General features: G+C 44.4%; 1 protein-coding gene across 3 annotated transcripts in view; it reads right to left on the reverse strand.

Moving 5' to 3' along the window:
• The window catches only part of znf516 (zinc finger protein 516), a 77,861-nt gene that overhangs the window by 46,146 nt on the left and 14,194 nt on the right, over positions 1-17,521 (reverse strand). The window lies entirely within an intron of this gene.

A 17,521-nucleotide genomic window follows, 5' to 3' on the forward strand; every position in this document is an offset into this window, starting at 1 on the left:
CAGACCAGGTGAGGATGCAGATTTCCTTCCCTAAAGGACATTAGTGAACAAGATGGGTTTTTACTACAATCGATGATGGGTGCCACGGTCACCATTACTGAGACTAGCTTTGAATTTCAGATTTATTAATTGAATTTAAATTCTGCTGGCTTCCATAGTGGGATTTGAACTCATGTCCCCAGAGCATTAGCCAATATCACTAGTCCAGTGACATTGCCACTACACCACCATCCCTCCACCCACCGCCACTGAAAGGCAGGCCTCAGGCCGACAGTGCAGCACTCCCACTTATGCCAATGATTTACAAGATATTGGCTATTTGTGTTTTGTTTGATTCTGGATCGTGTTGACTCCCAGTTAAGCAAGACCTCCATTTTAATATTCTCATCCTTGATTTTACAATTGGTGCAAAATAAATATGCAGCAATGTTCAGAAAATTAATGTTGTATTTGAAAGGGAAACTTAGTCCATAATTTCTGGCATTTATTCCAAATGGTTTCTTCTGAGATGAGCAGTATTTTCCCATATTGACTTTGACTCTTATGTGTAATGCGTATTCCTTGTAGGACACTGGATTTCAACGTCATCATCTTATAGATAACATAATGAAGCATCTCAAAGCGCTTCACAGGAGCATTATAAACCAAAGTAAGAAACCGAGCCACATAAGGAGATAGTAGGACTGGTGACCAACAGCTTGGTCAAAGAGGTAGGTTTTAAGGAGCGTCTTAAGGAATGCAAGCGAGGTAGAGAGAGACAGAGAGGTGTAGCGAACGTATTCCAGAACTCACGGCCTAGGCAACTGAAGGCACAATCATCAGTGGTGGAGCCAATAAAATAGGGGATACACAAGAGGCTTGAATTAGAGGAGCGCAGTTATCTGGGAAGGTTGTGAGGCTGGAGGAGATTACACAGATAGGAAGGGGTGAGGTCATGGAGGGACTTGAAAACAAGGGGCAGAGTTTTATCAGTGCCGCACTGTTCCCGATGGTGGAATTGGAAATGTGCACCACTTCCGCGCTCTCGCTTTTTCTTGTTTCCAACACGATTACGATTATAATTTAAAGTGCTGTCTTCGTGTACAGAAGACATGTGGTTCAGCAGCAGGAGAATCATCTCAGTGGCAAAACCCACCACCAGCTGGCGATGCAACAGCTACGGGTGGGTATAAAAGAGTCTCCTGGACAAATATGGAGGCTCTGCTTCACAGCCACAACTTTCCTGCCCAACACCATTATATACGAGCACTAAGTTGGCATGCATTGGTGTTTTTCAAAATTAAATGTCATTTGCAAATATTTCATATGACATTGGTTTCACTTTATTCCTGTGTACATCACTGTTATTTGTTGAGACCAGCTTCGTCAGTGAGCTAAATATACTGGCCGCTTCATGGTTGGCATGTATTAATGGTTGCTTGGGAGATAGGGACATTCCCTTTATTGTGGAAGAAACAATGTTGTGTTTTTTTGTTCACTCTTCATTGATTGTTCATGTTGATGTCCAGTGCTGTACTCGTCGTTCTGTGGGATGGGGGCTGTACTTGCAGGCTCAGCTGGTCCTCCCTTCTATGCATTGTAAAAGACGTTGTCCGAGATCACTCTCAGCGGGGATAATGGAAATGTTGTAGGTCAACCCAAAGCCCTGTAAGGACACTGTCGGCCAACACCCTGAGATGGACACACATTTGGACAGTACTGACACCTCATTTTCTTACCTTGACTGACTGTCCCCACCACCAACTTCACCACATCCAGGATGCTAGTCCCTTCCCAATTCACTCCTCCATGCACCCCACCGACCCCACTCCAGACCCTCCCTCACCGCTGACTCACCCTCTCCGGTCCCAAGCCTCCATGCAAGCTGCCATTCTCCTACTCCCCTCCATGGTGCCGTAGAGTTAATCAAGAAAAACCGCTGGCCTCAGACACAAGTGCACAAAGCCGACTGGTGCACGCCACCTTTAAACAAATGTGAACCGGGTGCCACCTGATTCGCTGACTTTGTCTTGAAGGTAGGACGCCATTTCAAGAAGTTTTACGCTTGTGAGTAATCATGGCCTGCGATGTATTACATGTAGGAACCTGTCACAACACGGAGCTCGACATGCTGCAAACCCACCGCTGACTTTACCCCTGCATCTCAACCCGCCTAAATAAGTCACCCTGCACCCCATGTTTTTGGCTCTTGTGGTTCTCCATAGAATTCTCTCCAGGATGGAACTTTAAAAATAAAGATCCTGCTTGACCTCGCCAAATATATCCTTGGAAATCATGCTCCAAGGTACCGATACAGCTCTGCATTCATGCCAACTACTGTATATACTGATCCTCACCAAGTTACATGTTATTCATTGCTACGTATAATTGCTGCATGCAGTCTTTGAATGTAGTTGTTTCTAAATGCTCTCGTTTTACCTCAGGCTTTACAGCACAGTAAGGGGTAATTTGACCTAACTGCTCTGTGCTGGCTCTGTCATGGCTAATCTGATTGTGGCCTCAACTCCACATTCCCACCTACCCCCCCCGATAACCTTTAACTCCCTTGTTAGTCAAGGATCTATCTACTCAATATTCAACGACCCTGCCTCCACCATTCTCTGGGGAAGAGGGTTCCAAAGATTCACGACCCTCTCCGTCTTGAATGGGAGACCCCTTACTTTCAAACTGTGTCCCTAGCCCTAGTCTCTCTCACAGGGGGAAATATCCTCTCAGCATTCAACACAAGCCTCTTGTTCCCCTTCTTCATTTTGCTCTAACAGCATATCCTTCGATTTCTTTCTGCCTCATGTACTTATCTAGCTTGCCCTTAAATGCCTCAATGCTTATTCACCTCAGTTGCTCCCCGTAGCAGCGAGTTCCACATTCTCACTGCTCTCTGAGAAGAGAAATTTTTTTCTGAATTCCTCATGCGATTATTGGGGAGGTATATTTATGGCCCCTAGTTTGGGTGCCCCACAAGGGAAAACATCTCCTCGATATCTAACCTACCAAAATGCCTTCATAATTTTTATTCTGCTCGATCTTTTCGTAAGAAGGCTGATTAAATTAAACAGCGTCAGAAATCAGCTTGAATGTTGAGTGACAGCTCTAATTGCAGCGTGACAAAGATTATTGCGACCAAATTAAAACGCATGTTTCACATTTCAAGGGTGTCAGTCTGGCAGAAAGTACCCAACAGGTACGAGAGCAAGTAAGATTCACACGATAATTCTCATGAGCCACTGAACAATGTTGCCCTGCGAATCATATTGTTAAAATTTCACAGCTGATTTCCATGTGCCAGCAGCGCGGCCTCTTTGATTAACATCGGCAAACTGCGTAAAGGGTGAGGTCCAATCAATAATTTAAGTTTGTCCTTCCAACTAAAGAACCGAGGGACTGCAGCTCTTGGGAAAGACTGAATAGGTCGGGATGGTTTTCTTTAGAAAGGACTTAAAGGTGATCTGATGGAGGTCTGTAAGATTGGGTAGCACAGGGCAGATGTGGAAAGATTGTGAGGTGTGGAGAGGCTGTTTCCAGTTGTGGGAGAATTCAAACTTAAGGGTACCGTAAATACAGGATAATTACTAATACATCCAACAGAGGATTAAGGAGAAATCTCTATATTTAGAGAGTGGTTGGAATACAGACCGCTGATTAGAATATGCCACAGAAAATGATTGAGACAAATGGCTTAGATGCTTTTGAAACGAAATTGGACGAGCACATGGGGGGAAAGGGAATAGAAAGCCATGCTGAAAGGCTGAGGTGAGACAGATGAAATCGGAGGAGGTGTGGGGTATAAGCAGACTCGTTGGGCCGAATGGCCTATTTCTGAGCTGTATATTCTTTGTAATTCGATGTAATTCAAATCCTTTATGGACTCACCCATGCCTTCAGCTGCCAAGACCCTGAGCTCTGGGATTCCCTCCCTAGACCTCTCTCTGCCTCACCACCTCTCTCCCATCCTTTAAGATGCTCCTTAAAACCTTCATCTTTGGCCAAGCTTTTGGTCATCTGTCCTAATGTCTCTCTATGTGGTTGGATATCAAATTTTGTTTCATAAATCGCTCCTGTGAAGCATTTTGGGATGGTTTCCCATGATTTTACTACATTAAAGGTGCTATATAAATGCAAGTTGTTGCTGCTGGAGGGTGACAGAGTGAAGAGACTGGATATCAGGATGATGACGCAAAGCAGTCTTCGAACGGCACTGAAATAAACACTGGCCTGCCAAAAAAACGGTCACTCTAGTAATCAAGAGCAGTAACACTCAGCAGGTTCCTTTTACATGGAGAACAATGCTAGGAGCATGGAAAGGAAAGAGAAAGGATTTGCCTTGGTGATTGGGACTCATTACACTGCTAGGTGCCTAGTTTATCACTATACTTACTGACTTTGGTCTCTTGGATCAGTATTAACTTTGAGCCTGATACATAACAAGTGCACATAATTCATGCCCTGTCCATTTTACCAGTCAAAACCAGCGTTGTTTATGTGTGTGTCAAAGTCTATCTGCACAGTGCAAACCTACAAAGCCCCAACAGAAAGTCTGATTCGAGGGACTAAAGTCAACCACACAAATCAAGTCTTTATTAAACTCTATTTCCTTCATTTTCTCCACAGCTCCAATTCTGACCTCACCACCTCTGCATTCCAATGTCACTGGATTATAGCCAACGATTTCCAAAATAATGTCAACCAGAATTTAATTTTGCACATAAATCATTCACAAAAATAGAACAAAACCGCGAACGGTTCATGACATTATTAATTCAGCTTTATAAATTGTGACCATCATAAAATTACTCTGATCCACAGTGACCTCTGCCATAACTTTGACTGGAGTCTTGTTTTGCTTCGGTGTTCTCCTCCACTTCCTCTCCTGTTAAGGCCACCGTACACCAGGGCTTCTCAACCAGGGGCCTGTGAGGCTTCAAGGGGTCCACCAATATGTAGGCAAAAGTAATATGGGTCTTTTTTTTGCCTGAATGAGACTTGGTGGTACGCATTCTCAAATCAGCTCAGCCCCATACATCGCAGAGTGGTATAGTGAGGTCACTGGAAGTACAGGTGAAGGACACACCTGGTGACAGATAGGAGTGCATGGGAATAGCCCTATTTGGAGCCCTGCGTATGGTGAGGAGAGGGGTGGGGGGGATGTTAATGGTTAACTGCACAAGCTACACTCTAGCCCTGCCCCCATCTGTAGGTGCGACCTCTGTCATAGGCTCTTCCTTCCCTTCTCCGGGCTCTGACTGAGCTGGGGTGGCTACTTAGTCATCTCCAGGCAACCTCTCCAAAAGCCTGTGAGGCAAGAGGAGGTCAGGCCCAGCAGTTCATCGCCCAGAACATCCCCACTGGAACTTCGAATTAATGTGGTGTCAGTTTATCAAAATGCCCCCTTTACAGAGAGGTAAAAAACAAATGACTGCAACAGGATTACACACCATTTTTTCCTTTATTATTTCTCAGGGTGTGGACATCGCTGGCAAAACCAGCATTTGTTGCCCATCCCTAACTGCCCTTGAACTGAGTGGGTACTAGGCCATTTCAGAGGGCAGTTAAAAGTCTACTGGATTGCTGTAGGTCGGAGACACATGTAGGCCAGACCAGGTAAGGACGGCAGATTTCCTTCCCTAAAGGACATTGGTGAACCAGATGGATTTTAGCCAATGTCTGTTTTGAGTCCTGAAACAGATGGTAGTCCATTTATTAACAAAGAGCCAATACAGCACAGAAGGAGGCCATTTGGCTCATCGAGCCCATGCTGGCCCTCTATAGTCAGTCTCATTCCACTACTCTATCCCGCAGCCTTGTAAGTTTATTTCCCTCAAGTGCCCATCTAATTTTCTTTTGTAATCATTGATCATCTCTGCTTTCAACACCCTCGTAAGCAGTGAGTTCGAGACCAATGCCACTCACTGTGTTAAAAGTTTTTTTTCCCCACACTCACCCGTGAATCTCTTGTCCTAAACCTTAAATCAGCGTTGCCTCTACTTGTACCATCAGTGAATGGCAACAGCTTTTCTTTCCCTACCTTATCTAAACCTGTCACCATCTTGTACACCTCGATCAAATCTTCCCTCAACCTCCTTTGCTCCAAGGAGAGCAACGCCAGCTTCTCCAACTTAACCTTAATCCCTTATCGCTGGAACCATTCTGGCAAATGTCCTTTGCACCCTCTCAAGGACCCTCACATCCTTGCCAAAATGTGGTGACCAGAACTGGATGCAAAACTGTAGTTGTGGCTTAACCAGAGCAAAAATATTCATTCAAGGGGCCTGATGCCGGAGACACCATACAACATCCGAACCAATATGGCACTGCGTCTTGTTTCCAAAGCTATACAAGGCCAGAGTTTTACCCACGTCGTGTGGGCGTGCGCCCAACACACTGGAACATAATATAATGCGCGATGATGTCGGGCGTGCATCCCGGCGTCACCGTGCACTTGCCCGATATTTCGTTCGGCGGGTGCACCCCAGAGACGGCTGTGCCTCCACTGATAATTGAAAGGCCATTAAGGACCTAATTAACTTGAAATGTTCGCTGCCCGTCCAACCTTACGGTTCAGGGGCAGGAGAAAAGGCCAAGCGGCCTTTACATTTTTTTAGGAAACCTCATCCACGAGCGGGATGAGGTTTCCTAAAGCTAATGCTAATTAAATAAAACCTTTATTTTGGAAAATAAAAACACGCCCCCATCTCATGTGACACAGTCACACGAGGGGACACGTTTCATTCCGTTTTTAGCGTCTTTTTATTTTATTTTTTTAAAAAACGTTTCACTCTCCCTGGTGCAGCTCCGCGCCTCGGGTAGATTGAAGCGCTCTCTCTCGCGCGTACTGCGCATTAGACTCGACTCTCCCTCCTCCCTCCCTCGCACACCTCCCCCCGTCCCGCACAGGCAGCGCTCAGCGCTACCGCTCGCGATCCACGCAGGGCGGGCTTTAATCGGCCCGTGTGAAATCGCGGTGTGGAGCCGATCACGGGCGACAGCCAGCTCCTTGACCTCCCCGGCCTGACGTAGGGAAAAATTCAGGCCCAAGTGTGGGAGTTTGGCTCCTTAAGTTGGACATCTTTGGATCAACTGTCCCCCGAAAAATGGATGCAACAATCCGCCACATCAAGATTATCACAAATTAAAAACCTGATATCTAAAAAAACGTGTCCACAATCTGCACTTTCCGACATTTGATTACATGCACCGTACCCGTTTATATTTTTCTTTATGTTTCCTGTGAAAAGTTCGAGGGATATTGTCTCCCAGCCTGTAAACTGGAAACAGGCCACTAGGTGGTTCCATTTCCAAACTGCAAACGCTCAGAAATCTAAGCTGCCGTTCTGATGTTTTAAAGCATCCATTTGAGCTCTTTCTTCACTAGAGAGCAGCAGAGACTGTAGCAACCTTCAATAGGGAATCAACTTTCACTGGAACTACAGAAAACGGCTTTAAAGTGCTATTAAAAATACATGCAAGCAAAACAAGTACAATGTCACTTATACACTAGCCAAAATCCCTTGATGTGCCTAAAGCCATGAGTTCAGCTTTCTTAGTTCTTGTTGTTAGCTTATACCTGACATCTAATTTTATTTTTTTTCATTCATGGGATGTGAGCGTCGCTGGCTGGGCCAGCATTTATTGCCCATCCCTAACTGCCCTTGAAAAGGTGGTGGTGAGCTGCCTTCTTGAACCACTGTAGTCCCTGTGGTGTAGGTACATTCACAGCGCTGTTAGGGAGGGAGTTCCAGGATTTTGACCCAGCGACAGTGAAGGAACGGCGATATATTTCCAAGTCAGGATGGTGTGTGGCCTGGAGGGGAACCTCCAAGTGGTGGTGTTCCCATCTATCTGCTGCCCTTGTCCTTCTAGATGGTAACGGTCATGGGTTTGGAACATGCTGTCTAAGGAGGCTTGGTGAGTTCCTGCAGTGCATCTTGTAGATGGTACACACTGCTGCTACTGTGCGTCGGTGGTGGAGGGAGTGAATGTTTGTGGAAGGGGTGCCAGTGTACTAGCCTGAACAATTACAATGAAGTGGACATCAAAAATTTGCTCCTCCACTAAATACAAAAATCCTTTTTAATTCCTCCAACTCCGCCCTCCTCAGCATTCCGTGCCTTCAGCTGCCGGGGCTCTCAGCTCTGAAATTCCCTCCCTAAACCTCTCTGCCTCTCTGCCTCTCTCTCCTCCATTATGATGAACCTTAAAAACCTACATTTTTGGCCCAGCTTTTGGTCACTTGCCCTAATACCGCCTTCTGTGGCAGTGAGATTGGCTTGATAACGCCTCCTGTGAGGCACCTTGGGACATTTCACTTTGTTAAAGGTGCTATATAAATGCGGGTTGTTGCTAAATTCCTTAAAGCATCCAAGCAACATTTTCAGCAAGTTTATGGAGAAAGTGCAAAAGAAGATTTACAAGAATGATAGCAGAGCTGAGCGATGGTGGCAGGGATTTTCCAGTCCTGCCCATGGTGGGAATGATGGTGGGCCGGATGGAAAATTTGATGGACCGGCCAAAGTTCCATTGGCTTCGGGCAGGAATTTTGGAAAATCCCGCCCTATAACTATCAGGCAAGGCTAGTCAGGCTGGGACCCTTTCCTCTAGAAAAGAGAATGCTGAGGGGGCTGACCCGGTTGATGTTTTTAAGAGATGGCCGGGATTTTCCGGCCCCATTGTGGGCAAGGCGGCGCCCCAAGCAGAAGTCCATTGACTTACGGCGGGACCGGAAGATCCTGGCAGGGGGCGGGTGTGGAAAATCCCGCACGATGAGGGGGTTTAATGCAGAAGATATTTCCGCCTGGCAGAGCTCAAGATGCATTGACGGAGAAGCTGGATAAACACATGAGGAATAGAAGTTTACGTGATAGAGGTGGGTGAAGGAGGTCGTGAACAATGGCAAAGGCCAACTGTACCAAATGGCCTGTTTCTGAGCGGAACCTTCTCTGTGATTCCATGTAAGTTTGGAGTTACGTGAGAAAAGATGCAGTCAGATTGTCAGGTATTAACACATAAAGCGTGGCTGATTATTATTAAAAAAACATGTGTAAATTTTCATCTAGAAGTGTAACACTTATAGATATTAGTATGGAATGGGACAGCAGCAAAGTGCTGCTTATTACACACACGTCATCTGAGGTAACATGAATAAAGAAATGTTATCTGTTCTCATACTATATTGCACACAGCTTTTTTTCTTAGCAATAGGATTAAGAGCAGAACATTTCTTGAGAGACTCTAGTCCTTTGAATGTCCTTCTTTTTCCATTCCTCCCTCAGTGTAGTCACCATCATTGGCCAATGGCAAGCTCGCTGTCCCTAGATCTCCGCAAATGTCACACTGAAACTGGATGGGGGGAGAGTCGGAGAACATGGAACTATCTGTTTCTTTTTCCTCCGTCACTTTCTCATGTTTCTCCGATTGAGTTCTGGACTTCAGTGAGTGGGGACTGCAGGGACATTCCTAATCTACCAAATTCAGCTCCAGCATGATTACAAACAGGCAATCATGGAAGACTCTTCCCACTTCCTTCATCTAACTCTTGCAGAATAACCTTCCATTCCTTTCACTCTCATGTGTTTATCTAGCTTCCCCTGACATGCATCTTGAACTCTACCACAAATGGCCCTTGAACAAACACTTTCATAACCTTAATGACCTCTATCAGGTCACCCACTCAGCCTTCCATTTTCAAGAGGAAAGAGCCCCAGCCTGTTTAGTCTTTCCCGGTGGTTATAGCTTCTCAGCTCTGCTATCATCCTTGTAAATCTTCTTTTGCACCATCTCCCGTGCCTCTATAAACTGGATGGAAATTTTGGTTACTCATGGGTTCAAGTCCTGTTCTAGGGAGATTTGAACCACATAATCAAGGTCGACACTCCCGGTGTCGGTACTGAGGGAATGCTGCTCAGTCAGAGGTGCTGTCTTTCAGATGAGATGTTAAACCGAGGTTCCGTTGGCTCTCTCGGGTGGATGTAAAAGATCCCTGGCACTATTTGAAGAAGAGCAGGGGAATTCTTCCTGGTGTCCTGGCCATTATTTATCCCTCAACCAACATCAGTAAAAAAAAAACTGATGATCTTGTCATTAACACGTTACTGTTTGTGGGATCTTGCTGTGTGAAAATTGGCTGCTGAATTTCCTACATTACAACAGTGACTACACTTCAAAAGTGCTTCATTGGCTGTGAAGCACTCTAGGATATCCTGAGGTTGTGAAAGGTGCTACATAAATGCAAGTCTTTCTTTCTTTATACAGATGGCACACAATGGGTAGTGCAAATCTGTAACTCTCTCCTGAAAAGCTATTGAGGCTACAGGAGTTAAGGTACAGATCATCAATTATCTAACTGAATGGCAGAAAGGGCTTGATGGGCTGAATGGCCTCCTTATGTTCCTATAAACCGCCACAAATGGGAAATAACAACTGTGCTACTGGCTTTCAAAGAAGCCGAGAACTGAAATTGCATGGAACATTCATCAAAGATGTAGATGGATTTCAACAACACCAGCTTGTATTTATATGTAGCACCTTTAGAATTCTCAAACTGATCCTGATACTGAGCCACACAGGAGATATTAGGGCAGATGATCAAAATCTTGGTAAGGAAGTTATGTTTTAAGGAGCATCTTAAAGGAGGAGAGACATACAGAGATGGAGATGTTGACAGAGGGAATTCCAGAGGTTAGGGCCATGGCAGCTGAAGGCATGGTCATTGATGGAGTGGCTAAAATCAAGGAAAAGGAAGAGTAAACTTGCTTTATGCAGCACCTTCCATGACCTCAGGATGTCCCAAAGTGCTTTTCAGCCAATGAAGTTGTTTGAGGTGTAGACACTGTTGTAATTGGGAGCCGGTTAGCTCCGTGGGCTAGTGTGTGGTTTAGAATGACCCCAACAGCACAGGTTGTGGCTGAGGTAGATTTGGGCCCTGCCTCCCCACCTTGCCCCTGAGAGTGGAAGGCAATGGCAAACCACCACTGACAAAGATTGCCAAGTAAATGGCTCAGAATGAAGCATCAGCAGACAATGAGCCAAAGGCCCGACTTCAGGCACAGCACACATGACATGATTGTTGTAATGTAGGAAACGTGGCAGTCAACGTATACACAGTTGTTTTCTCCTTGTTCATCCCCTCCGAGGTGAAGATGACCATGCTCATCGTCGGGGGTGTTTGGTAGAGTTCCAGTGGGTGCGTGGGTGACTGCTAAGGCTGATTTGTGTTCCGGAAGGCACTGCTGCAAATGGGACGGGTTACCGCAGACAACTGAGTTTTGGACGAGTTACTGGCTCGTGATTTCCCCTCCTTGCGTTTTCTCTCTGCCTCTGATGTGTGTTTGCTTTCAAAGAAGGCTGAACTGTTTATTTGGTTACGCCAGCTGCAGTGATACTGGACGAGCTTCTCTCCCAGGACTCGAAGGCAATATCAAAACTCCTAAGTGAAGCCTTTAGAGTGCCCTTGTAAGTGCTTCCTTTGGCTGCCATGAGAGTGCACCCCAGACTCGAACTCTCCGGGGAAGCACAGTGGTCTAACCACTCTCCGGATAAAGAAGTTTATAGAGGCGATGCCTCTACCAATCAGAGTACACTTGCCAACCAATCTGCACTCTCTTCTCATACAGTACAAACTGTTCTACCCCTTACATTTGGTATTTTTGCGAATTGTCCTGATGAGTGCAAGATGAAAAGCTTTGACAAAAAAATGTCTCTTTTTCTCAGCAATACTAAAGTTTCTCCTGAATTCCCTATTGGGTTTATTGCTGACTACCTTATATTATTGGCTCCTGGTTTTGAATTCCCCCACAAGTGGAAATATTACATGCTATTTGCCTCAGCTGCTTCATGTGGTGGCCAGCTCTCTCTCTCACCTTAGTTGCAGATTCTGACTTAAATTGAGCATTTAGCTACTTGCAAGGAAAGGCTCAGGGCCCTTTATCGCTTGTTCAAAATACCCTGGCCTATGATGTCTTCATGTCGGAATAAGAGTATCACTGGAATCAAAGCAGTCATCACTGGGGAAAAAGGATTAGTATAATGCCTCATTTTCTCCTGAGTCACAAATCATTCTGGGGGCCTATCAATGTCTTTTTGTCAGACATAGAGCTGTAATTGTGTATAGAAAGATTTGAGCATCGTTTAATGTGCAGCTCAGAAAATAAAAGCCTGCTGTGCTTGATTTGCATCCTGTTAACAGCACACACTGACCACAAAAAGTGACATGAAGTAACGATTATTTCATTCCAGAGTGTAGTAAGAACAGAACAACGAGCATTTAGATCACGCCTTTAATATAGTAATCTGTTCCAATATGTTCCAAGGGGCTTCACAGGAGTGTCGTCCAACAAAAGCTGACACCAAGCCACATAAGGAGATATAGTTCAGCAGATAGGTTTTAAGGAGCTTCTTAAAGGAAGAGAGAGAGAACAGGGAGATTTCGAGAGAGTTTAGGGTCCTGGAAGTGGGCGGCATGGTTCCCAAATGGTGGGGGCCATTAAAATTGGTCCAGAACTCAACAGTCTGTGCCATCCTGTCCTATTTGAAGCAGAACCTTCCGGGTGCAGATCAGCCCTAGCAGTCACCTACGTACCCACTGGAACCCTGCCAAGCACCCCAGATGTGTAACGTGCCAGAATTGCAAGAACGCAGAGAGGGTTGTGGGGCTGGAGGAGACTACAGAGATAGGGAGGGGCGAGGGCCATGGAGGGATTTGAAAACTAGGACAGGAATTTTAAAATCGAATACAGTAGAAATGTTCCTGAAACCACCTACTTCTGACATAATTTTAGTCATGTTGGTCACTAAGGTGGGTTAGTAACAGACTGCATTTGTATATACTTGATGGAGAAATACACACATATCTTCACACTGTGCAAAGAGCACAGGAAAATCTAACAAATGACATGTGAAAACTGTAAGTTCGAATATTCAAATCATCAATTGCTCTGTTTCTGACTCAAAATATTTGGCGAATAAGTTTAATGCTGTGCATATTTGAGTATTGCTGAAAAAAGGCAAGTTGTCAAAGCTTTTTGTCTGGCACTCATCGGGACAATTTGCAAGAATACCAAATGCAAAGGGAACAACAACTTATACTTCATGAGAAGCGAGTGCTTGGTTGGTTGGCAAGTGAACTCTAATTGGTAGAGGCGTTGCCATGGAGAATGCACCAGTCAACTGATGACCAAGTGATGACCAACTGATAACTGCCAAGCTTTGTTTAAATTCAAACCAGGCAGGTTGACTTTGGTCAGGGCATTGCCTTGGGAAATGAACCAGAGAATGGCTATCGCCTATTTTGTTTAGTTGAAACAGGCACAAAGTGTGTACATGTTCTTTCTCTTTGCAAAGAACACAGCCCTGTGTATTAATATATGTAGCATGACTGATAATCTATGCATGCTGATATGTATATTAATAGCAGCCAAGATTTTTATAAAGTGAATAAATGTTAATTATTTTCTACTGCTACAGAAGAGTGTGTTAATGGAAAAAATACTTTAAAAATAGCTCATAAAAATCAGATAATTTTAATTGTACATTAATTGTGTTTAATTGTATGCAGATGGCGGGCACCAATTCATGATTCATTTGAATCCTTAGAAATAGACAGGCTGAAACTGCGGTTGTTGGGTTAGAAGGTATATGCTTGTAATGTGTACCTGTGTAAGTGAATATAAAAGTGTGCAAAGATTGGCTGTAGTTCTATCCTTCACCAACTTGCTTTCTGGGGTATGACAGACTATAAGCATTATTCCTTGTTTACATTGCTCTGAGCGGCAAGCTATTTAAGGGTATGTGAGAAACCAGCTGGTGCTGATAAATCTACCCTATTTCTGCCAGATGGGAATTTGGATGCCAAGTTAGGCTGTGGCTAAATTTCCAGCAGTCCCAATTATCCAAGTAATGTAAGATTTGAGCTTTTCACAACACACTCAGGCAGTTCATTCCAAAAAGTGATGAAATACACAAACACTCTGAACACAGAAATGTACTTGGACTTCATTTTCCTATCCACCATTACGCTGGGGAGTTAATATGAATTTATGCAATCGATTAAAATGTTCAACATCGATTCTGCCCATTATACACAGGGGTACGGTCACATAGTTGTCATGTTACTGAATTAATAATCTAGAGGTGTGGTCTAACGATCAGGAGACATGAATTCAAAGCAGCCAGGAATTTAAATTCAATTAATTCAGTCAAATCTGGAATGAAAAGCTAGTATCACTAACGGTGACCATGAAACTACCAGATTGTCATAAAAACCCCATCTGGTTCACCAACGTCCTTTAGGGAAGGAAATCTGCCAATCTTCACCTGGCCTGGCCTAGATGTAACCCACAGCAATATGGCTGGCCTCTGGTCTGTCCTCTGAAATGGTGTGGCAAGCCACTTAGTTGTGATCAAGGATTGGACAATGTTGGCCTTACCAGCGACACCCACATCCCATGAATGAATAAAAACTCTCCTGATTTCATCTCCGGTGAAGTCAGTGAGAGATGTCCACCCTCTAACTGCATCAATATGATATGTGTTACACTGTCTCCCATAGTTAAAAATCACCCTCACTACATTATACTTTATGTGGTCGGTGGGGGGGGGGTGGCATAGTGGTAATGTTGCTGAAATAGTAATCCAGAGGCCTAGGCTAATGCCCTAGGGACATGGGTTCAAATCCTAACACAGCAGCTGGAGGAATTTGAACTCAATTAATAAAACCTTGAATATAAAAGCTAGTTTCAGTAACGGTGACCATGAAACTATCATTGATTGTTGTGAAAACCCATCTGGTTCACTAATGCCCTTTAGGGAAGGAAATCTGCTGCTGTCCTTACCTGGTCTGGCCTACGTGTGATTCCAGACCCACAGCAATGTGGTTGACTCTTAACTGCCCCCTGAAATGGCCGAGCAACTCACTCAGTTCAAGGGCAACAAATGCTGGCCTTGCCTACGTTTTATAGAAAGAATAAAGAAAAAAAAGCGAATGGCCCAGTAACCTACACTGCATACACTCTGAGGTAAGCACCCTGTTAAAATTCAGGCAAAGCAGATAGGGAAATACTAAGAGCATTTTACATGCTTAACAGTTGTTCAATGTTAGACTGTGCATTGAAGACCTTCTGATTAAGTTATCACTAAGGCCTAAAGCACCACTGGTACTCTGCATATCAAAAATTTGCCTTAACCGACACAGTTATCCACACAAAGCTGGGTGGGAGGGTGAGCTGTGAGGAGGATGCAGAGATGCTTCAGTGCGATTTGGACAAGCTGAGTGAGTGGGCAAATGCATGGCAGATGCAGTATAATGTGGATAAATGTGAGGTTATCCATTTTGGTAGCAAAAACAGGAAGGCAGATTATTATCTGAATGGCTATAAATTGAGAGAGGGGAATGTGCAACGAAACCTGGGTGTCCTTGTACACCAGTCGCTGAAGGTAAACATGCAGGTGCAGCAGGCGGTAAAGAAGGCAAATGGTATGTTGGCCTTCATAGCCAGAGGATTTGAGTACCGGAACAGGGATGTCTTGCTGCAATTGTACAGGGCCTTGGTGAGACCACACCTATATACACATATTGTGTGCAGTTTTGGTCTCCTTATCTGAGGAAGGATGTACTTGCTATAGAGGGAGTGCAGCTAAGGTTTACCCGACTGATTCCTGGGATGGTGAGAAATTGAGTTGATTAGGGTTATATTCGCTGGAGTTCAGAAGAATGAGGGGGGATCTCATAGCAACCTATAAAATTCTAACAGGACTAGACAGGGTAGATGCAGGAAGGATGTTCCCGATGGTGGGAGAGTCCAGAACCAGGGGTCACAGTCTAAGGATATGGGGTAGACCATTTAGCACTGAGATGAGGAGAAATTCCTTTACCCAGAGAGTGGTGAGCCTGTGAAATTTGTTACCACAGAAAGTAGTCGAGACCAAAACATTGTATGTTTTCAAGAAGCAGTTAGATATAGCTCTTGGGGCAAAAGGGATCAAATGGTATGGGGAGAAAGTGGGAGCAGGCTATTGAGTTGGATGATCAGCCATAATGAACGGCGGAGCAGGCTTGAAGGGCTGAATGGCCTACTCCTGCTCCTAGTTTCTATGTTTCTATGTGTTTGCTTAGCCAAATTCTACTTCCTTAATTGATCTGTTTGGTATAAAAGATCAGATTCTCTGTTGAGATGTTGCCTGAATTACTATGAGCAGTTCTGAAGAGGACATAGAGGCTGCAAAAAGGGTTTATGAAAATGACACATGAACTACAAGGTTTTACCTATCAGGAACATTTGAATAGGCTGGGCTCTTATTTTTCATTCATTCATGGGACGTGGGTGTCACTGGCTAGGCCAGCATTTATTGCCCTTGAGAACTGAGTGGCTTACTAGGCCATTTCAGAAGGCATTTAAGAGTCAACCACATTGCTGTGGGTCTAGAGTCACATGTAGGCCAGACCAGGTAAGGAGAGCAGATTTCCTTCCCTAAAGGATATTAGTGAATGAGATGGGTTTCTCCGACAATCGGCAATGGTTTCATGGTTATCATTAGGCTTTTAATTCCAGATTTTTCATCGAATTCAAATTTCACAATCTGCCGTGGTGGGATTTGAAATCAGGTCCCCAGAGAATTATCCTGGGTATCTGGAGTACAATTCCAGTCACAATACCACTACGTCACCGCCTCCCTCTTTGCTATTTGGTGGTGTAGATGTACATGAGATGTTTCAACAGGTGAGACCAGAACTAGGGGCTATAAATATACAATGGTCACCAATAAATCCAATAGAAAATTCAGGAGAAACGTTTTCACCCAGAGAGTGGTCAGAATGTGGAACTCGCTACCACGGGGAGTCGTTAAGGTGAATAGCATAGGTACATTCAAGGGAAGCTCAATAAACACAAAGAATAGAGGAATAGAAGGATGTGTTGACGGGGTTAGATGAAAGCTGGTGAGAGGAGACTCATGGAGTACAAAAGGTGGCTTGGACCAGTTGAACCAAATGGCCAGCTACTGTGCTGTAAGTAGTTTGCGGTATTTTGTAATTAAAAGAAACCCAATTAACTTAGCAGCGAATGTTTATAAAGTGAGGGAAAATGTATCGTCTAACCAAATGGTGCAAAATAGTTAGAAAGAAAGTTAGAAACGGAAATGGCAGACCGGGAAAGGTGACCACTGATAATGACTCACCACAGATGTACCACAAAGGTGAAAGCAGAGCAATACAGTGAGAAATGGAGCTGCTTCATACCAAAAATAACCTATTATCTGAATAGGCTGTTAATGTATACGCCAATGCCAGCTAAGTGACAGATTAAATGCTGGAACCTACTACAAACTTAATTTTGCCATGGTTGGGGAGGCATGGGTAAGGGGCAAGATGTCACCATCCATGAGCCAAGTTTCAGTTAAAATCAGGGTGTCTAGGCAATTATCCACAATATTGTCTTGGATGATGAGGGTCTTGTTTGAAAGAAAGAAGAAAGAGTTTGCATTTATATAGCACTTTTCATAACCTGAGGACCTCCCAAGTGCTTCACAGTTAATT

The sequence above is a fragment of the Cetorhinus maximus genome, chromosome 4 (genome assembly GCF_964194155.1).
Source record: "Cetorhinus maximus chromosome 4, sCetMax3.hap1.1, whole genome shotgun sequence".
In the NCBI taxonomy this organism is placed as follows: domain Eukaryota; kingdom Metazoa; phylum Chordata; class Chondrichthyes; order Lamniformes; family Cetorhinidae; genus Cetorhinus; species Cetorhinus maximus.